The 23,656-nt window shown below is 41.2% G+C and overlaps 1 long non-coding RNA gene across 1 annotated transcript; it reads left to right on the top strand.

Moving 5' to 3' along the window:
• Positions 1 to 8,950: 8,950 nt before the first annotated feature.
• On the top strand, positions 8,951 to 9,382 carry LOC144589295 (uncharacterized). The gene is made up of 2 exons (XR_013545342.1): positions 8,951 to 9,061; positions 9,093 to 9,382. It is a non-coding gene; the product is annotated as an uncharacterized LOC144589295 (long non-coding RNA).
• Positions 9,383 to 23,656: the final 14,274 nt, after the last annotated feature.

Genomic DNA, 23,656 nt, shown 5'->3' with positions numbered 1-23,656 from the left:
TGGTTTTGGTTTCTTGCATACAGATATGTACTTCCATGTCCAATAATAAGATATGCTAGGTATTATGATCTGATGTATTTACTTCCCTGTTACAAGTGAACTGCTTTGTCAGGGTGTGAGGTGACCAAGGACCAGGTAAGCTGACAATCGGTTACATGAAGGTCTTCAAGTTCTAAACCTCTCCCAGGTTATGGATTTTGGAAACACTAAATTTTTTAGTACTGACATATATGGTGCCCTTGGACGCATGTCTACTCAGAAGTAAAAGCCACTGCATTCAATAAGACTCGCTAACATATGAACATCCCAGGTAAGTATAGGGACTAATATTGTAACCACAACTCACAGCCAAGCTTGCTATAGAGGTGTAAAATAGGGAGCGGTTTTCTCTCCTGACAAAAATCCCCTCATGCTACCCACACCCATCTCTGCTGGCTGAAACCAGATATCTGCCAGCAGACGGATCTGCCAGCAGAACTGGTTAGCGAGCTAAAATCCGAGGCAAGACAAAATGGGGGTAAGAAGGGACAGATCAGAGGGGGAACCTAGCTGCTCTAGATCTAAACACACACACACACACAGAGCCCATGGGCATAGCCACTATGCTGGCTCAAATTAGCCAATGGTGTAGGTAGCCCTAAATAATTTTCAGCCCCCCTCAACTATGATTCAGAATAGTTTCAGCTGGCCTGGTGTTGGTTGAGCTGGCCCTCAACCATTTTGGCTTCTTAGAATTGTGTTCTCACCTGGGGACCATGTCCTACGGAATTCCATGTATTTAGCTTTGAGCAAACACACATAGATGGAAATCCTGTTGCTTTTTGTAGTATGTTGCACCAAACTAGACCCACAGAAGCAGTGAAGATTTGGTAAGTCAAGTAGAGTAGGCTCATTTGAACCAAGCCTCAGCTAGAATAGGCTCATCTGAACCAACAGAACTTATGGGGGAGTTTACTCATCAAATCCCCACAGCTTTAGTGGGACTACTTTAGTGTGACTTCCTATGCAAAGCCAAAGGATTTCAGCCACAAAATTGCCTGTAACTATTTCAGACCTACTACAAGCTATACCTACATTTCAGAATCTACTCTCAAGTAGCATTCCAAGTTGCTTCCAAGAAGAGAAGGAACAAAGGATTCTAACAGAATTGTATTAAAATAACTAATACTTTCCATTCACCTCTGAAAATGTGAATGTGATTAAAGTTGATTCTTTCTCCTCTTTGTAGTTGGCATGTTTAGAAGGAAGGGCTTCTGGATGAATGTGACATTTTATATCTCTGAATTAATTTTCCCTGTCATGGATATTCTTTTAGATCAATTCACTTTGTCACCTTTATCTAAAATAAACTGTTGAAAAAAATACTATTTAGTCCGTAAAGAAAAATCCAATCCTTTAGGAGCAACAGCAGGATCGGCCTGTGCTGGCTTTTAATCTCCACGGACAATAGAACAGATAACTTTAAAAGCAAGACTTTGCTATGAATATGAACAATACAGGCCTAATCTCTCTACCTCTCCCCCACTCACTCACTCACTCACTCACTGAATATGTTTGGTTTTTTTTTTTTTTTTTACATTTCATGGCGTGCCTTTCTGTGCCACAAGGTCTCTGGATAGAGTCCTACATCCGGCTGTGGGCTGTTTCTGATGGGACCTCTGTACGGACTTCTTCTGCTTCATGTTTTGAGGCTTGGTCCACCTCCTTTCCTAACTTGCCAGCCTTTTTTTCTTAGCCTCCCTTTCTTCTACAGCATCCGTCTGGCCTGTACCCTTCTCACTGCTTTTTCAAGGTGCGCAGCCTGGTCTGGAGGGGATTCTAGGTCCTGCTTCCCTTGGCCCCTTGAAGGTGACGATGAGTCCTTTTCCTTGTATCATCATCATCATCATCAATCTTCTTCTTCTTCTTCTTCTTCTTCTCCTCCTCCTCCTCCTCCTCCTCCTCCTCCTCCTCCTCCTCCTCCTCCTCCTCCTTCTTCTTCTTCACTGCCCAGGGATACCTTGGGAAAGAGCAAAAGATACAAAGGATTGTTACAGATCCTGTGTAGAATCATATACATAGATCCTGCATAGGATTCACTGGGAAGAGCATTCAGTTGTGTAAAAATTGACAGTTCATTTTGCAAGGATCTTTCCCAGTTTTCTTGGAAACCAGGAAATCTTGATCATGTAAGGAAAAGTTTTGGCTGGTTGTCTCAATGTGGCGACACCGGGAATATAATAGAGAATGAGAAATTTTGTGAGCACCCATCACATCCTCAGTATCTTTTGGACTCTAATGGTCCTTTGTCAGAATGCTGAAATGTTAATACTAGAGACGGGGGTATTTGTAATATCCCCCCACTCACCATTCTGCCACTGATGAGAACTCGATGGAGCCTTCCTATAGTGCCGTTGTCTGCAATAGATTAGCCACTCCTGGCAGGAGACGGGATGACAAGCCTCTCTGCCAGGTCGCAGAGTGGCTAATCCATTGCGGACAATGGCGTGATAGGATGGCTCTGCCAAGTGCACATCCGCGGTGGAATGGTGAGTGGATAGTCTGGCCCCATGGGGCCAGACTCTGTTTGTTTCCACCTGTGGGGGAATATTTGTATACAGATACCCCCATCTCTAGTCAATACATTCAGATCTGAACTCTTAAGTGAGCCTATTTATACCTTGGGAATAGATAGGATGATATGGATATTAGTGTTTTTAAGACTTCATAGGAAAAGAAAAGAATAATCTATTTTCTTCAAGTCCTAACAAAATGGAACCTCTCTGTTCTATGAACTCCACACTACCACCAACCACCACCACATAAAAAGCTGAAAAAAAGGAAATGTTTTGGCAAACCTAAAAGACTATAAAGCTGAGATTCTCTTTTCACACAAAATGCCTTGTATTACACCAAACACCCCCCCCACACACACACACACATGCATTCCGCTGGGAGTTTAACCAGACTGAAGCTAGACTTCTGGCAACTTCTGTTTTGATTTTTTAAAAGGGGACTGGTATAGGCCAAAATTGGTCCTGGGGATAGAAAGATGATCCCTGGACTCCGCCATCTTGTCACCTCTTGAGCCACAGCTGTGGCTTATTCCCCACAAAACCCCAGTGAGGTGGGTGGGTGCGTGGAGGCAGGCCACTGTTTCTTCTCTTGGATCAGACATGGTTCTGGGGCTGCTGTCCTTCTCGTTCGGCCTTCATACAGTATTTCTTTTCAAGTTATTATTACTGCAATCACCAGCAAATTATCAGTTCTGTTGCTGTTAGGAACAGATTGTGCCATTTGCTTTTATTTTAGTGGGACAAAAATATATTCTCATAGACATTTCCCATCTGATAAGATACATTGTATAAAGCAGAGCACGTATGAATTACATTCTGTTCTTAGCTGTGTCTTACTGGCTACTGCATTTCTTGTTTCTTTTCCTACAACTGTCATGTTGGGCTTCTTATCTTTCCCCACATTTGTTTCCTCGAGCTCAGAGTTCATTGAAGCTTTGATTCTTCAACAATGTCTGTTTAGTCCTTTCTTTTCACTGTTTTCATTTTGCATTCATTCTCTTTTTTCTTTTTTGGGGGGGTCGTCACATTGCCTCCCCCAAGTTGTACAACACATCTTTCACTTCGTTTGGTGATGTTGGAGTTTGGATGAAAAAACAAAATGGAGGAAAGTGTGTAATGATACACATTTTTCCAGAGAAGTGAGTCCTACTGGGTTCACTTGAGGGCTTTCACTTGCGAAAATGTCTTTGGGATGACGGTCCGCATCGGCCACCAATCAACAGCACCAGGACTGATGCATCCACTCCCCATATCCACAACTCGTAAGCACTTGGCAAGTGAGAGAAGGGGTCCAATGCATGCATCCATCTATGCAAGATAATGGGCCCATTAGGGTCTTCAGTTCTATGATGGTGTTCTACACAAAAGTTATCGTATGCATATGATCCCTTCTCACAATCATGATCAAACATGGGGAAGTGAGTTGAGAGATTTGACCACCTCACACCAGTTTTTAGCAGGTGAAGGGATGCGCCTGAAGGTCCTGATTCGATGGCATCCTCAGTCTTGAAAGACTATGGTAACGTGCTCTGTATGGAGGACTTGGAACAGCGCCTAGTGTGGCTGAGAAGGCCAATTCGAGAGTGACAATCTCTTCCACACTGAAGACAGATCCAATCTGTCCCCTGTCCGGCTCCCTGGTTTTGCTGCTTTTGTGACTTCCTCTTTGCCTCGGCCCGTTGGGCAAGGGTCTCTTCAAATTGGGAGAGGCCGTGATGCAGTGCCTGCCTCCAGGCTGAACGCTCAGATGTCAGGATTTCCCATCTGTTGAGATCCATTCCTAAGGCCTTCAGATCTCGCTTGCAGATGTCCTTGTATCGAAGCTGTGGTCTCCTGATTACTTTAGCAATTAAGAACAATATTATGAAAAAAAATGGAGAAGGTGACATGAACAACTCTGAAGTCCAGGGCTTCCTCCTTTCCTTTCCTCTTCTCCCCCTCAATCTATGCCTGCTTCGGTTCATTTGTTCTCTTCATTGAATGAAATCTGTTCCTTTTCCAGCACACTTTTTTTGGGGGGAAATGTGCTAATTCTAATTTGTGTTTTTCTAATTACACATAGCAACCACTCATATGTCTTCCAACTGACTAAAGATTGTTAATACACGTAACACGTTTTAGGCACTTTTAAAACTGGACCTCACCACCACTTGGATCATGGAGATCCCAGAACACTCTCTAGGGCAGGCAATGCAGCCTGGTGGATGCCTGCAGAGAGACACAATCAGACTAAATGCCCTGCACATCCTTCATCAGAGTAGCTCAAAGTAGGAACCATTCCAGAGTTATAGAAACAAGAGTAAGTTTGTGAGATGTGGAACAAATGCTTGAGATGCATGCATTCAGTCTTTCGAGAAGCCATTTACATGGTGATACAATTGGATACCACCAAGACAGTCTGTTTTTTTTTTCTTTTGCTTGCCAGGTGATGCTCACCACCTACAGTCCTTCTATTAAAGTTCCTCCAGGGAGTTGTGGTTGGTGCTGAGCCGCGTAGGCAATGGTAGACCAGCAGCCTTGAAGAATAAAGTCATAGAAACACATGCACCTTTCATGATGGGCTTGGCCATCATGATATTTACCAAGCAGCAAATTGGTTTCAGTCCCACCTGACTTTTGTCTTTAACAAAGAGAAACCAAGAAGAACGTTTTAGCGATTCATTTCTTGCTTTCTGGGAAATGTATGCAAGAGGACAAAAGTTGGCATGATTTTTCTACTTCTAATTGTCTACTACAATCATTGGTTTGAGTGCAATCTAAAAAGCACATATGAGCATAAAGCACTACTAGGCAGGGGAAGAGGGAGTGATTTGATTCATGTTTCAATGTTCTAATCTTCAGTGCAATGTATTTTATCTTACACTTGATTGATCCTTCTGTTCATACTGGACATGTGTATTTCTCCACGAGAAGGATCCAAACCACACTTCAGATCATGTGAAACCAAAGTTGCAAGGTGGGCCAAAGATCAAAGAAAATAGATCAAGGTTTGTACATGATGCTTCTTACCATTAAATCCACTAACTGACCAACAGAGATCAACCATTTGACATCACCCTGTTTAGGAAGGTTTCCAGTATAATCTTATGCACAACTTCTGAGAAGTCCCACTGAACTCAATGGGCCTGTCTTCTAGGTCAAGTACATACTGCAGCAGTGGAATCCATTTTCAGTTCATGCTTGCCCCAATGCAATTACACTTTCTTAAAATAAATGGGAGATTTCTCATCACTTGATGGGAAAATGTAAACTTTACTCACAGAAGGTACTGACTTTTATTCCTAACATTAAACATTAACATTAAAATGATCAGGACTTCTACATAAGAATTACTCCTGTAGAATCAGGAACATAAAATACCAGGTCGGATGGACCAATGGTTCATATCTGAAGGCAACTCAGTTTCTCCATTGGTTTCAAAGGGAGATGAATATTACACCTGCCATATTCAATAAATTAAGGCTATCCAGTTTAGGACAAGGTGGTGGTTCATAGCTTGAAAAGTTCATATTAATCACCATAAATTTTAAGCAGGAAATGGGCCTATTCACATTTATTTTATGAGAGGAACATATGAACCATTGTTTATTTTTATTTTGGGGGCTTAGGTCATGTATTTCAACAGTAAATGTTAATAGGAGGAAAACACAGTATATAAATGAATATCCTGTTCCAATATTGGGCCGTTCTTTTTGTTAAAAAAGAAAGCCAAAAAAAAAAAAAAGGGAGTAATGTCTGTTGGAATAATGTAATCAAGTTAATTAAGGAAAGCACTAGAACACTATGAACCCACCCAACCTCAAAACATTTTTGGTCATTAGAAAGAAAATGTCACTACTTAAACACCTTTAGTAGTTCTGATTCTGGATTTCACGGATTGTGGATTCCCGTCATTCTGCCCAGCATAAAGAGCAGATAACATTTTTTCTTCTTGTGCCATGACAAGAGATAGGTGAAAGGTGGAAAGAGAGAATAGAACACCTCCTCAAATGAGGAGGGCATTTTAATTTAAAAACGACAACAACAGCGTCATGTATGTACAGTTACAGTTCATTTCTAGCACATGTTAGACTGGTAGGCACTGTCATGCAAAGCAGAAACTTTCCTTTTCATTTATTTACTGCGGAGACTCCTGCAAGGTGAAAGGAACAACACTTGTTCAATAAAACACCCCCAAGGCCAGCCTGCTTTGCGCTCAGCTGCCTGGAATGCCCTGTGTGTTCTTAAGATCCCGCCTCACCTGCCAGGAGGGAGGGGCCTAACTAAAGACCTTCCTCACGTCTCAGTGAGGGCAAAGGTAGCTATGATGCAAGAGAAATCTCGCTGGAGCATCTTCCCCTCCCATTGTCCACAATTAATACTACGTAAGAGGAGGTTTTCATCAGCATGCCATATGGGAAGAGTGCAGAGTTAATTCTTTCCTCCTCAGGCACAATCCAGTGACTTGACCCAGAGACACATTTCTTTGTGTTCTGTGAAAGAGATCCCCCAGCGACAGCAATGGGAGCTCCATTCTGAGATTGATGCTCTTGTTATGTGATATTAAGGCAGAACCAACATATGGCAACACCAATAGGGCTTTCAAGGTAAGATATTTAAGAAGTGTTTTTACCAGTTCAGCTGGCTGGAGATCTCAATGGTTGAGATATTTATGGAGGCAGAGTTTGGGAGTTTGATTCCCCACAGTGTGCCTCCTGGGAGAAGAGCCAGCCTGTGTGGTCTTGGGCAAACTGCACAGTCCCAGTAAGTTTCCATGGCTGAGCAAGGCTTGAAACCTAGGCTTCCTAACCGTAGTCCATCACTCTGTTTACTACACCACACTGGGTATGTGAGATTAATAGGACAAATTATTTCCAGTAGGGTTGTAGCTAGGAAAGAAAGGAAACTTCCTATCCCCAAACATTGCCGTCCCAGTGAACATTCCCGGTGGCTTTGAAAAAGAAAAGGTGTGCCACGGAACAGCACTTTGAACACGGGGGCTAGTTGGCACAGAGCACCGTTTAGGAAAAATCAGTGCATATTAGGGAGGACAGGTGGTGCTGAAAATGGATTGATTTTTTTCTCAGGGTGCTGGATTAAGCTTCCTAGGGGACTAGTTCTGCCTGCACTGAAGTTCCTAGTCTACCATGTTTATGTAGCTCTTTCTGTTAGATAACGTGGCCTTTGCCCTTTGTACAGGTATGGCCAGAGATGGGAAAAGTTACTTTCTTAAATGAAGAACTCCCTCTATACCTCAGTCAATGTATTTTGTGGCCATATGGCCTGAAGTACTCCAGGAGCTGTAGTTTGGATGGGTGACATTTCCATGCTCTGCGTATGATGGTCCACAGCACCCATGGATCTATAGAACACTCTATACGGGAAAACACTACCTAAGCACAAGGTAGTCCAAATTTTCTTGCCACTCGAGGCAAGAAGGAAAGTGCTGTCTCCTGCCCCAGTGACATGTTCAACCTCCACCTCCAAGGAAAATTGGGGGGGGGGGATGAATATTCTGATCAGTTTCCCCAAATGTCCAACATTATTTCCTGGACATTGATAATACTGTGAGAGGCCCAAAGTTACCTTGCCACTTTCTTTCCACCTTGAACTACAATAACAGACAATCAAATTAGAGATGGGATGGGATTTGTTTTCCAGTCCACCACAAAAGTACAGTGGTGCCTCGTTTAACGATTGCCTCATTAAACAATGAAACCGCTATATGATGACTGTTTTGCAATCGCTTTTGCGATCGCAAAATGATGTTTTAATAGGCAAAATTCGCTTCCCGATGATCGGTTCCCTGCTTCGGGAACTGATTTTTCGCTAGATGACGTTTTTAAAACAGCTGATGAGCAGCTTCAAAGTGGCCACCCGCTGTGTAAAATGGCTCCCCGCTGTGTTTTTGGACAGATTCCTTGCTTTACAGGCACAGAAAAAGGGCCACCCCTGTGGAGGATCTTCGCTGGAGTGTTTTTAGCCCATTGGAACACACTGAACAGGTTTTCAATGCGTTTCAATGGGATATTTTATTTCACTTAATGAGGATTTCGCTCTACAGTGATTTTGCTGGAACGGATTATCCTCGTTAAGCGAGGCACCACTGTATTCTAGGTGGGCTGGGATTCTACCAATAGCCAGGCATGTTTAAAGCGTATTTATTTAATAAACAAATTGATCCGCTGTAACACATGCAAGGATCAGCCACACTGCACCTCAAGTGACCCTGTTTAGGATAATTTAGACTAACCTCTTTCCTCTTAAAGAGAAAGGAAACAACAACAAATAAAAAAATTCCCCTCCTGTCTCCTTCCCTGTCTTTTGCCTAAGCTGCTTAAACATCTTAAGAAATGGAAAGCTTTCTTGCTGCTTGCCTGTAGAGGGGAAGGGAGAGGAAGTTGTCCTTTTTTTTTAATTGTTGCTAACACATCAGCAATGCTTTGAATGGGCTTTTAAAAAGCAACAACTAAAAAGAAATTGAAAACTTCCTCTTCCTTCCCTTCTGCAGGTGAGAAACAAGGAAGGTTTCCATTCTGCAGGTGAGAAACAAGGAAGGATTTTATTTCTCAATACCGTTAAGTGACTTAAGCAAAGGGGCAGTTTAAGTAATCTGTTTTTAGTTCAATCCCACTGATTACACATGCTGAAACTGTACCAAAATGGAGCAATCCTACCCACACCAAAAGAAAGAAAGAAAGAAAGAAAGAAAGAAAGAAAGAAAGAAAGAAAGAAAGAAAGAAAGAAAGAAAGAAAGAAAGAAAGAAACCAACCAACCAACCAACCAACCAACCAACCAACCAACCAACCAACCAACCAACCAACCAACCAACCAACCAACCAACCAACCAACCAACCAACCAACAGTAGCCCCTGACATGACTGAAAAAGGTGCTAGTAAAAACATCAATTGAGACATGGTGGTTCATGATGGCACATGCATTGTGCAGTCACTGGGAAAATGAGTGACCCAGCTCATCTCCAACCCAGATCAAAACACGGGACAAATGCCCACCTGATCACACCTTTAGTTTGAATAACCAAGGTGTGAGCCCACAATTAAGGACACTTTTTTTTGGTTTTGTTTTGGAAATCTCTTTCTCTTAGTCTTGTGCTCTCTTTTAGAACTAAAGATGCACTACTGATTTGACTTTTATTCTTTCTGCTAATTAAAAGATGTCTCCTGATAATAAACCTGACACATGCATGAGATAGGCTCAATGAAGAAAATTAAATGGTTGCAGAAGGGGAAAATATACAATGCAACAGACATTTTAAAGAAACTATTCAAGCACAGAAATTGTCAGAAAATTCAATTGGTGGGGAGGGAGGCTGTAGAAAATCAAGCAGAGGCATCTTATGTAGGATGGCCAGGTGTTGTGTTTTATAGGTCGCAGTCCTCTATTTGAAGGGCTGTTCGAGGACAATCCTCTTTTTAATGGTGTTTCCTGTATGAATAGTTGAATGGTTAACCAGTCGAAATCTGATTTAAATACAAAGGACCACAGGAAAAGGGAACCTTGCCCACTAGTAGTTAGCAGATGGACAGTAAATGGAGTGTGCACCCCAGCCACAGTCTTTCCCACTACAATTATATATATCCTAAGATGTCTGCCCTGATTTCTTTTCTGGATCCCTGGATTTTGGGGGAAGAAAGGGTTATCCGCATAATCTACCAATAACTCACATGTGCAAGTGAAGCATCGCTGATTAGAAAAACACAACTTTCCTATTACAGTACTTTGCCTAAAAACTAACATTGCTTTAACAATGGAATCACAAGAGGCATGAGGCTGCCTGCCACAGTATTTCTGTCAAAAATCTCCAGAGATATGATATTGTGCATACATATGTGTCAACAGGGCCAAAGTCTCATCTTCCTTGTTTTAAGTTTTCAGTGACATTTCTGCTCAGTTTTTGGCTTGTTACAGTTAGTGTCCTCCAAAATGTCCCAGAACTCTTTGGGAGGAAGAACATCTGCCAGTATAAAGACGTGAACCTTGGACATATTCTCTCCACTATTTTTTCCCCAAACCGCTTTGCCGATTTCCTCAGCCCTTTGATATGCATGTGTTCATAAGGACAACAAAGGACAATGGATTCCTGCCTTGCTGAATATCAGTATCATGCACTTCATATCTAGTTTCTTCCTCCTTTTCATGAATTCCTTTGTTCATTCATACCACTCAACAGGCGCATTCCTCTTCCTGTTTCCTTAGATAAATAGTCTTATTGAACCCTAGAAGAGGCATGCAGCTCCCTCGCCTCTAAATGTCTATCTGGCATTGGCCTGGCTCCAGATTTAGTCCTGCTTAGAGCCCTCCCAATGGAATACGTGGTACGTAAGTTACCATAACTAACTTAGACCCACTGCAATCAATGGGTCTCCTCTTGGGATGACTAAATCCTGATCCAGCTCCTTTATTTGATAACCCAGTGTTTCTTGGTAGTGAAAACGTAAGAAATTACACCCCAATGGAATAATGCAAGGCAAGAGCGATAACTGTTGAGCATTTCAGAAGAATGTGTCTAAGGTGAGGATCAGGCAGTATGTAAGACCAGCTAAAATAAATAAAATGTATTTATTTGTTTATTTATTTCATTAGCTTTATAGACCAAGTAGACATGGTCTAGAGGGGCGGGGTAAAAATCAAATAAATAAATAAATAAATAAATAAATAAATGCTGTCCCATTAATGCAATGTACTATTCTGGGCAGTTCACAACAAGCAGAATAAGAGATAGATAACAAAAAGGTGTGAAACTATAAAAACCGTAAAAACCATCAGAACAGCAATGATTTGCTGTTCTGATGGTGGTCGCAATGACCATTCAATGACAAAGGAGCCTGGGGAGATTCTGACTGGTCAAGCAGATGACATTGGGGTGAGATGCTCTGACAAGTAGTGTGGTCCCAAACCATGAAGGGTTTTATAGGTAAGCATCATGTCTAACTAAGAATAATCCAATCAGTTCTAAGAAGCCAACCAACACTTTACCTTATGGTGGGAAAGGACATTTGCAGAAGAAACGAAACATGTTGGATAATGAGTAGTAAGGCTATTGTTGAAGTATAAAATCACCTTAGATCCTATGAATTGTCTTAATTTCAGGGGAATTAAAGAATCATCTTAAAGAGAAATGGAAGAAAGATTCCAAACCTGTACCAAGTGACTTAGGCTTAAATGAGAAGCAGAAGTGCTCTCAACAGAAGTAAAAAAAAAAAAAGTACAGCAGATTGTTAATATGGATATAAAATAAGAATTAAGAAAGGTATTTTTAAGATTGCAAAGAAAATAAATGTCTGGTGGAAAATAAGGAAGCAAAAATGTTAAAGAATTGTCTTAATTTTATGGATGAAATGTTTCATCAACAATACAGTGTTTTGAAAAAAATGCAAACATTTGCCATTATATGCAAATTACAAATATTATAAAATTATCATCATTGGCCCAAATCCTCTTGTGTATCTAAGCAAAATATCACTCTCTAACAGATCAGTTTAGAACATAAATCTTGTAATTCTTATTTTATAAATGTTTTAACTCTGAAATGCTATTAGGGTGAGACCTTCAGATTAGTATATTATTAAAACCTGCCATCTTTCTATAGTGTTTGAAATACAGAACCCCATCGCTCAGTTTTCAAATTAATGACTACAATATTTATATTTATATCTTCACCATTTCTGCTTCCCCAGAATTTCTGTAATTAACAAGAGGAGTTGCCCGCTGAGATACGAGAGCAATGGCATCATTAGCTGAATTTGTGTAATTCTTGTGTTAAAAAATGCAGTAAGAGAATACTTACAAGAATTCTTTAAAAATCTCCTGTGTGTCAATAAATCTTACTGGGCCTCTCATGCTACTCTGTATGAAAAGATATTTGCATTTCATATTCTCTCCCTGTCTCCATCTTATCTTTTTGATGTGAATAGGCTAGTGTCTTAATGAGCTTAAATTTTGACAATGAGAAGGCAGGATTTTTTTTTTACAGCACAACAGTGGTGTGACTCCCAGAGCTAAGCCATTTAGGCTTAAGGAAGCATACACATTGTTCATTTTTCCTTATTCCTACCCTTGTAAAAACTCTAACCTTCCAAGAGAAAAAATGATTCTATTTTTCTCCCCTCACCCCTCCATTCTAGCTTCCATTCTGAAGGTATAATTTACTAGCTCAGCTACACTCAGATTGTTCTGAGTGTAGAACAAGTAGACGTTGTCTAGAGGGGCGGGGTAGAAATTGAATAAATAAAATAAATAAAAATAAAATAAATGTATGTTTCTGGATACGGCGGTCCATGTTAAAAAAAAAAAAAGGAGGAGCTGGAAGAGGGGAAGGGAGGAGATGATGATTCTTCTTGATGGAAAACAGGGAAGGTATGGACACAGGGCAGCGGAAGACATTTGGGTAGCATGCAAAACACGATGGCAAGCCCACAGTGATGGACTGGATACTGTCTGCCTCCTTTCCAGGAAGGAAATCCTTTGTAAAGCCACAGGAAAATCTTCATGTTGCAGATCCTGCATGGCAAAGACACTAGCAAGGAAACATTGGGGGGAGGGTTGCGTGGGGGATAGGCATTGGCTTGACTATTCATCTCTGTAACATCCTCGCAAATGTATTGCATCAAACACGTTTGTGGACTAGAAAAGCACATCGCAAAGTGGCACCAGATTCCGTTGTTTTGCTGAAACTGACCAAAAGGGCATAACTGTACATAGCATGGGCTTCAGGAGGCTGTGTTCTCCCCCAGAATACAGGGGATGTGGCTACTTGGCATCCAGGGTGAGTTCAACAGCTCATCACACTCCATTTCTACAGAAATGGTTGTGTGCCTCGCGCAGCACTGTCCTCCAGGATAAACTTTGGTGATCGGCAACTGGCTAATAGGGGAGATTTGTGGGTGTGTGCTTTTGCCACAGCTGGTCTTTGAGGATCAGGACTGGAAGCAGTCAATGGCCACCAAGTAGACAGAATAGGCTGTTACATTGAGAGAAAACAGTATCAGTTAAGTTGCTAGGCTACCCTTTTGGTTTAGCATCATGGTAGGTGTTTATACTGAGGCAAATGAGTCCAGAAGGAGCGAAAGGATCTTATGTAGTGGCTGCTAATATCTGCAAAACACTGGCACTTGTCCTTCAGCAATTCTGGACAAGTGTGCTGTGATCCGCTTGCTGTTCTTACCGCATAATGTTGGTTGGCTGGAGGGGCTTCGGATCCTGCCTAAAAACACCTCTGGTTCATGCATGGCCCATCGCATTAGCGATTGTGCATTTTCAGAGTTAGCACAAAGGTGATACCCAATACAGGTTTTGTTGCATAACTGGTCGAAACAGGCCCTTGCACAAGCACTAGTGAGATGGTAGCTCAGGACAAATGATCTTGTAGGGATTTTCATTCCATTCACATTTTATTTGATGTACCGGCCAATCCAAATATAACGTTAAAAGTTTCCACAAGCGAAGCCCAGTCCTCATCTTGCTTCCCTACCATCTCCGTGGAGCACTTCAGGAAGAAACTGTGAGGAGAAACTCAAAGAGGCATAGGGCACAACCACACAACCACTTGCCTGACTGGAATACCCTTATGTTTCACAACACCAGTTTTTCATTGGGATTTATGTACTGTAACAGCAGAATCCTAGTCTATTACATTTAAAAGTTGACCCCAATTATTCAGTGGGTCTTATGCATTAGCAATACTATGTATTTTAAGATTGTAGTCTTAATGAAAGTGTACCACACTGCAGAGAAATGCAGATGGTACAGCTTTCCTGTGGCAGAATGCACATGTGCATGCATGTATGCACACATGCACAATTTTTAAGGCTCTTGTTTCCTTTCCTTTCCCCATTAGAATGTTGTCTGGAAAAATAAAACCTGTGCACTGTAGGCAATTGAAAATTAGTTGTTTGGGGGCTTTTTTTATAATTCTTTTGGCAACCGTGTTGTTGCTGGCCTGCTTCCATGGCAGGTCTAGTTCTGGGTGACTTCTGGAACAAAATCTGACTTTGGGAGACTAAAATGTCCCCTTCTGGTAGATTGAGGTTAACAACACCAGTTGTATTTACTATGATGTCACACAATTTACTGCTATTCCATGGTAAAGTCAATTGCTGACTGGGGCTGGATACAGGGATCACATAACTCCCTTGTTACAGGTGCTCCACTGGCTGCTGATCAGTTACTGAGCACAATTCAAAGTGCTGGTTTTAATTTACAAAGCCCTAAATGGCTTGGGTCCAAGCTATCAAAGACCACGTCTCCCTTATGAGCCTGCTTGGGTGTTAAGATCATCAGAAGAGGCCTTTCTCTTGGTCCCACCACCCTTACAAGCACATTTAGTGGGGACACAGGAGAGGGCCTTCTCTGTGGCTGCTCCCAGACTTTGGAACTCCCTCCCACAAGAGGCCAGACTGTCCCCATCTTTGTCCTTCGGCAAGCAGGCAAAGACTTTTCTGTTCAGACAGGCTTTCCCTCTGTGGTTGTCTGAGAGTGTTTTTTAAATGGATTGTTGTGCTTTACTGGCTTGAATGTGTTTTTAGTATCGATTTTATTACTGTTTACTGTTTATTACTGATTTTATTACTGTTTAATAGATGTTAAATTCTTTTAAAATATTTGTATACCAACTGTTTTTAGTTTTTAAATATTGTCTTTTGAAAGATGTAAGCTGCCTTGGGTTCTTTTTAAGGGGGAAAAAAGCAGGATAAAATATTTTAAATAAATAAATGAAGGCAAACTTCTGGCTAGCCTTTCTAGGGTTTTCTCACAAGAGAGGACTCCGAAGTGGTTTACCATTCCCCTCTTGGCCTTGGGCAAGCTGCGCATGGGACGGTACAGCTTGCCCAAGGCCACACAAGTGGAGGCATGGTGGGGAATTAAACTCTGAACTGGGACTCCAGAGGCAGAGGTCTAAACCAGTGAGCTACCTGGCCAGCTACTATGTATTAACAGTCTCTTGCTATTCTTTCTCACAAGTTGATAGATGCTTCACAGTGATAAATACGTCCATATTTCACAATGATTGGTTGTGGGGTTATCTCACACCCTGCAGTGCATGGTACGGCTTATAAGACTTTTTTTTTTTTTTTTTGGTCAGTGGGGAGGTTTGCTTAACAACTCTAATGTAGCTGTTACTGCCACTTAAGCCATGCTAATCTCTGCTGCAATTATGTGGTACCATACTAAGGTTAGTTTGAGGTTACAAAATTTCTGTTATCTGTAACACCATATTACTGCATTCTCACAGGAATTTATTTGCTGCTAAAACTATGTAAACTGAAAAGAAACCGGTGGCAGGCATCTTGTGAGCAAAGGGGATAGTCCTCTGCTCTATGTGAACTTTTGCCCTTGGCAGGAACATGAGATAAATAGGGAGGAGAATCTGAATATCTAAACAAGCATCATTACAGCATGTATTATGTGTTTTATCTCTATGCATGCAAATTTGCGCACACATATGTGTGTACATACATATCTATCATTATGTGTAATATTCCTGAAAAACTTGCTAGACGTCAAAAACAAACAACACCCCCCCCCCAGCTGATACATGCCTTCTCGTAAACTGCTGAGCAACTTCGTGCTCTGAGAGAGTCTATGGATCTTGCTGTACTCAGATGTATCTACTGGGAAATGTTTATTTTAAAATGTCTTTGTTTTAACAAGCAGGAAAATGCAAATTCCATCTCATATACTGAGCCCACTCTATCTAAACATACAAAATCCCTAATCTTTCTAAAAATATAAGTACTAGAAAACAGCACTCAAAGCTTCCATCACTTTCATGACGTTTTACAACAAACTGGGAAAAAAAAAAGCAATTCACATTTAGAGTTCAAGATAACTTTGGGATATTTTTAATTCCAGATGTTAGGGTGGCCACATATACACACACCACCTCCCAGAAAAAGAGCATGCATTTCAGAAGGAGGACATAGGAGGGTGTTGGGTTTCATAAATATAGGAACATATGAACAATTATAAATGATGTTCTGTGTGTCCAGAATTCCAGTATACCTCGCATGAGTGGGGAGAGTGTGTGCCTGATTTCCTGCGTCCACTTTCTAGGTGCGCTACCTGTGGAAATGCAACTTCAAGACCCCTACTCTCCCTCTTTGTATTTTCTTCAAATCAGACTTGAAGTGGATATCCCTTCAAATAGAAGATGTCTTCAAAAGGAGGCCTGTCATCGGGCAGTTCTTTGAACAGAGGTCTCTTCTCTGCCAAACATAGCCACCTTACCTCCATATCACATGTTTTGGACAGTCTCACTTCCGACAAGTACTCAATCAGTATTTATGTCTCTTGCATTTTTGTTGGCTTTGATACCGTCTTCCAATAAACAAGCTTGTAAGTATGGGTATGAATAAATAGTATGAGTATGAGAATAAATAGAACAAAAGTATGAGTATGAATAAATAGTATGAGTATGAGAATAAATAGAACAAAAGTATGAGTATGAATAAATGAATGAATGAATGAATGAATGAATGAATGAATGAATGAATAAATAAATAAATAAATAAATAAATAAATAAATAAATACTAGTAAGCTGAACACTTTGAACACAGTCCAGCAGATAAACCTGGAGGTGAAGGGGAAAAATGCTATTGGAACATTTAACGCAATACAAAAATAATCATTCTTTAGTATCTCACAACTCTACTATTATAGGTCTATCCTATCTCCCCTCCAAAAAAAGGCACACTAGTATAGCTATTGCTTTATACATTTGGCAAATCGTCCAGAAAGACAGATTGTAATATTGGAAGGCCATCTTAATACATCCTGGGCCCTACAGGCAAATGGCTATTCCAAGAATGAAATTACAAGAGCCATTAAACCAAGAAAACAACACCAAACTGAAGAGGAAAAACAGCCACCCACAAATAAATATTTCTGCCATGCATCAAAGGAGTCATGGACAGCGTGGGGAAATCTTTAGAAAAACACAACCTACAAACAGTATCCAGACCCACCACAAAAATACAACAAATGTTATGGTCAGCAAAGGACAAAAGGGACCCCTCACCACTGCAGGAGTATACCGGATACCGTGCAGTTGTGGACAGGTATATATTGGAACCACAAAATGCAGCATCCACACCAGAATCAAAGAACATGAGAGACACTGCAGACTAAAACAACCAGGAAAATTGGCAGTAGCTGAACACACCCTGAAACAAGCCGGACATGAAATTCTATATGAAAATACTGAAGTACTGGACAACACCAGCAATCATTATGTTACACTGCACAGGGAAAGCCATTGAAATCCACAAACACCAGCAGACCAGCTAACACCCATCAAACACAGTGACAGTTCATCTCTCCCCCCTATCACAACAATACATCCACAACAAAAACACGCTGATCACTATAATCTCCCAATCTCCTGAAAGGGACAAAAGTTGATCCCACAGCTATAAATACTCAACTATCCAACAAACTGCAACAGAGCACAGACAGAGTTCTGACTCCTGTCCTCTGAAGATGCTGGTCACAGAGACTGGCGAAACATTAGGAAGAAAAACCTTAAGAACATAGGCAAACAGCCCGAAAAACCCACAACAACCAATCTCTCTCATGTTATGTCTTCCTTTCTTCCTACTATCCCCTACTTTTCCCAGCAACATTATTTAGAAAACCAATAGCAGCAAAGATGGTCTTTCCCTACGGGATATTCTCTCATGCTCAGTACTATTCACACTTGTTAAAAAACAGCCGGGACAGTTGCATTATGTTTGAGTAAGAAGTGGATAACTGAAGAAACAAGAAGTCTGGGATTTTCCCTTGCTTGGTGTCTCCTTGTGAGTGATAGTGAGCACAAGGCTGGCAAAATATTGTAGAGCAATATTGAGCTGTTTCCTGGAATTTTGAATCATGGATACAGAAGCAAAATATCCCAGATTCATCAGCTGAAGGTTTTTTTTGAAGAACTGAATTACAGTTTGGTTTCTCGTCTCACTCCTGATGGGAAAGACAGAAATATTTTCCAAATGCCATTATTCAAGTAATTTTTCAAAACATCGTGTCTTAGTATTTCATGCAAATTTTCATAATATCGTTACTCAACATGAGCAAAGATGAATGACTCAGGCCAGCTGTAAGTGCTAAAACTAGGAACAGCTTCTAATTTCATGGGAGTGAGGGAGTAAGTAAGAGGGGAAAATATCCCGCACTGTTTGAGTTCTTTGAGGCAGAAGAATACTTGTACATAGAAAAGGGAAAATCCGGTAGAATTAGCTGTGACAAGCTTGTCTTCTCATGACAGAACATGATAGTGAGTCAGATCGGCCAGGATATGTGAGCCACAGAACCCTCCTGAGGTTCAAAAGAGGACTTGTGGTGAAATGCACCACCACAGCATGGGCTTAGGAAGTAGCAGTAGGACATCTCCAGACTGACCTGAAGTCATAGAAATCCAAGAAGCTCGACCTTCCTACCACCACCGCCAGCCTCCTCAACATAGTGATGCGCACTTTAATCTTGACTGCATCTGCTTAGCATCCCTGACCGATAAACAGGTATGGCCACCACTGCCATGGCTGGCTCAAAATGAGGATTTCTGAGTTTATCTACATTTGATGAGCAAGTGGAAAATTTATGTATCTATTATTTATTTAATTTAATTTTTAAAAAATCCTGCCTTCCTCCTTAAAGAGGACCCAAAGTGGCTTACATCATTTAAAAGAGAGTTTTTAAAGCTAAAAACAGTAAGTATACAAATACTAAAAGGGACTGAACAAACACCACAGTAAAATATAGTAAACAAAGCCTCATTATTTACATCATTTAAAAGACAATATTTAAAGCTAAAAACAGTAAGTATACAAATACTAAAAAGGATCAAACAAATACCAAAGTAAAATATGGTAAACAAAGCGAGACCAAAATGACATTGCAGTAGACATGAAGGTAATTTGAAGATCATCTATTGAGGTTCTGGGTCATGCTGTACTGGTTACACAGTCCAGGTTTTCCAGAGAAGTACGCGGGTTTTTCACTCTTTCTAAAAATTGAGATTTGTGTTTATAAATATCATCATGTACGTATGAAGAGAGGCTTCTTCACCTGAAGAAACTTTTTGTTATAAACATTTTTTGGAATATGTCGATTAACTGACTCTCCTAAACGGCAAGGAAAGGTTCAATTGGGAAGTGCAGGTGGTCATCCTGACACCCCCCATGGTTACCAAAAAATGCAGGCATCTGGATTGATTCATATCAACACATGAGGACATTTTTTCTTTTTTTGCAATATTCATGTCTCTTAAATGCTCAGTCAAGACCAAACAATCCTTGCTTTACAACAGATATAGCTGTTCCTGAGAAAATCATCTTCTCGCTTAGCTACTGTTGGGATTGCAGCTAAACTTAGAGAGAAAAGGGAAGCTTGAGCAGTTGATTCCATCATTCTTGGTATTTAAAAAAGGCCCAGCTAAGAACTGGGGGGGGGGAGAGTTTTCTATCTGCTGGGCGAGTTTGGGAGAGATGTCTTCCTTGTTCACATTTTGCCAAATGTGGTTTTTTTTTTTTTTTTTTTTTTTTTTTTGCACATATACAACCTTGCACATTATATGGGAAAAGGAAGTGTGCAGAAAATCTCTCAGTTATGCAAAGTAGAAGATTTTGTAACACAAAATGGCCAGGATCCAATTACTTGCTGTGGTTAATTGCCTCTCATTAAGAACTCAGCGCTTGTGTTTTCCACTGTGCATTGCATCATAAAACTAGTGTACAACAAAACATACAAGCCTCTTGACTTCTTCACTATGTCAAGCCACGGAAATTTGTGCTGTTTGACTTATACTAGCAGGCATAAGTAATAGGATTCTGTCTCCTGTAGCATGGTTTGTCCAAAAGCCCATTAATATTGCTGCCAAATAAATAAGTCCTGGTCTTTTTTACTCATACAGGAATGAAAAACCTCACGGTGGGTGAGATTATTTTTTTTTCAGTGAGAGACCTTGATGTGTTGAGACATCTTTTGTTGTTGCTGTTGAGAACTTGTGAGCATTCATCCTATCCTTATTTATGAAATGAGTTACTGCGGCACTTGACTCTGCTTAAGATTTCAGTGGAGCCAACATTAATATCCTGGTTTGTTTCTGGTCTTGCTCTGTGCTGCAGAAAGGTCCTTCTGCCGTAGGGTGATGATGATCTTCAGCCAGAAGTACAGCAGGCACTCCTGATAATGACATCAGGTGGGCACTACATCCATTAGTGTCTCTATTTTGACAGGACATTTCTTTCTGCTTTATAAGTGGATATTGCTGACCAACATATCCTGAAAACAGTACTTCTGGATTTTGCTGTAAGAGTTTCAGGTTAGAGAACCTTCTATTTTCATCAAAGTACACCTTCCAATTAAAAGCAGATAAAAACAGCCCAAGGGCTTTGAGTGAGAACCGTAGTGTACAATGCAATCAACTGTGAAAGGGTGACATGAAATAAAAGCCTTTTTCTTTGGGACTTGGAAGACATCAAAAATAAAAACACAGAAGATTATTGATCACAAAACACACAGAACAGCCAAGAACTGTCAAGGTCGCTACTTTCAGGAGTTTTGTGAACAATTTTGTTCTAGCCAGTAGCTCTAAATGTTCACAGTGCAGCAGTTAGTGTGAGTCCCTTCTGCTGTGTCAAGAATTTTTTTATACATTTCCATTCAGTATTACTGCCAGTTCCTGGCAGTGACCAGAACCATACAATAGTTTCCAACAGGCACACAGAACAATGGTCAAATTATTGGAAGATGCATATTTGTCTTCCTGTCAGGCTCAAAAGAAAGAGGTCAGCCTTGATCCAAACATAACATGGGCATATTTGTTTCACAGGCTAAATTGCTTGAAAAGCAGTCTCCTCTCTGCAGGGGATCCTGGGAACTGCAGTTCTCATGGGTGGCACCTCAGCCAAGGAAGGGAAGAGCCTACATTTCCCTAAACCCTCGGCCCAGAACAATAACAAGTCATGCTGTCTAAAGCCAAGTGGTGATACAGGTTTATTCAAAGCAGTTCTTTAGGCTCTTAAACAGAGATGGGCACAAACCACTATGGCTACCCATGAACCAGGAATCATCTGAACTTCCCACTGCCCCTGTTGCCTCCTTACCCAGTCCTGATGCCTTCTTCTCCTCTTCCTCCTCCATCACTGCCTTCCAGCACCATTCAGCCCCAATCTGGCACTGCGTGGTGCTGGATCACCCATTTGCAGCCCCACAACCTGTCCACTGCCCCCCCATCCCCACCTGGTTCTGTCGCCTCCTCTTCCTCCTCCTCCTCCATCTTGAGAGACAACGGTTGAGCTTCCTTTCCGAGAGCTGGCCTTGCTATCTCTGCATATGCACCCGCCTATCAGCTGACAGGCGTGGGCATATGCAGAGACAGCTGGCCAGGGCTGGAAGGGAAACTGGGCCTCCTGTCTCTCAAGATGGTGGCAGGGGTGGAGGACAAAGAGCAGGAGGCAACGGGACCAGGTAGGGAGGCGACTGGAGCAGTGCAAAGGATGCAGGGAGGAACAAACCAAGAAGTTCATAAAATTGTAAACAAAGTATGTGATTCAAGTCCGTTCAGGTTCATTGGTTTTGATGAAGCCAAACCAATAAACCAACGATTTTAAACAAACTTCCTGGTTTGTTTTTTCTAGTTTGTGCCTATCTCTTCTCTTACATGTCAGCTGTCAAGGGGAGTCTGTATAAGCCTGTAGCCATTGGGAGCCTGAAAAGATTCTAGGCAACATGAGAGTCACCTTTTCAAACAGGAGCTTCCCAGTCTCTGCTCCAAGTCACTCCACATGTGCTGAAAGGCTTATGTAAGCTTACGTAAAATGACTTTGTTTCAGGACTGGTATCTGGTTAGCCTTTGTGTGGTACAGGATGATGGAATAAAAGGGCGTTGGTCCAATCCAGAAGTGGTGCTTTAGTACAAGTATCTGGCTGTGCACCCATACATACATACGTTATTGTTACAGCATCAGGCCAGACCGAAAACGAAATTGAATGCAGAGCTTCAAGTACTGACATATACTGCAAAAAGCCAAATCAAATAAACAAAAAGCAATAAAACTACAAATATAACAATAAAAGACCAATGTCTAAGGGTTTGGCTATCTATTCTGGCTACTATGGCATGCCACCCAAAATTTCGCTACCAGTTCTGATTTTGATCAATTAACAATTGGTTACAGTAGTCCGAGTCTGATTGGCTCGTCATGTCTTTTAAGAGAGGTGTAATATATTTTCCTTGAATCTTGTTATGCCTGTTACATCTGAGCATCATATGCTCAATAGATTCTATCTCACCAGATCCACAAGGGCAGAGTCTCTGTTCCCTCGGGATCTTCTTAAATCTGCCTTCCAACACCGCTGAGGGAAAGGCCTCACGTCTAGTCAGAGTAAAGGCTTTCCTAAACGTATATGTCTCAAGCTGTGATAAATAGGCCATGGGGAACAAACGATATTTGTCCGTGTCTATCACTCTAAAGTTGGGGCATCTACTAAGATCTACATGTCTTTCCATGTCCATTGTTCTCTGTTTAAGGGCTGATTTCTCTTCATCCCACTGCATACTCAATATTGCTTGTGGAGAGAAGCCCATAACTTGCAACTTGTTTAGGACCGCTTTCAACCACTTTGATTGAAAATGGTCCTCTAGAAATAGATGGGTAAATCCCTGTAATTGAAAATTTAATATAAGCCAGTACTGAAGGGAGGCTAGTGTTATTTTGGCTACCATTGTTAGTGAGCCTGTCTCTAAACGAATTTGTGCATTTGTTACGCATCTTGGAACTTCAAGAATTGCTCTAAGGAATTTAGTCTGAACCCACTCTATTGGATCAAAGCAGCTAGATGGAGGCCCAATAAAGGTGCCATAGAGCATCTGGCTGACCACCTTTGCCTAAAAGAGTTTTTGGGCTGCTGGAATATATCGACCCCCTTTGGAGTAATAGAACCTTAAAATGGCATTTGCTGTTTTTTCCTCTTGAGTAGCTGCATATTGTATATGAGCCTTTCTGTCCCCAGTGGATTGAAGGGCCATACCTAGATATTTAAAACAGGAACCCTGTTCAAGAGATTGCCCATTTATAGACCAAGCTTTTTCTTTTGTCTTCTAC

The sequence above is a fragment of the Pogona vitticeps genome, chromosome 1 (assembly GCF_051106095.1).
Source record: "Pogona vitticeps strain Pit_001003342236 chromosome 1, PviZW2.1, whole genome shotgun sequence".
NCBI classification, from domain to species: domain Eukaryota; kingdom Metazoa; phylum Chordata; class Lepidosauria; order Squamata; family Agamidae; genus Pogona; species Pogona vitticeps.
This window is presented reverse-complemented; position numbering and strand designations above follow the sequence as displayed.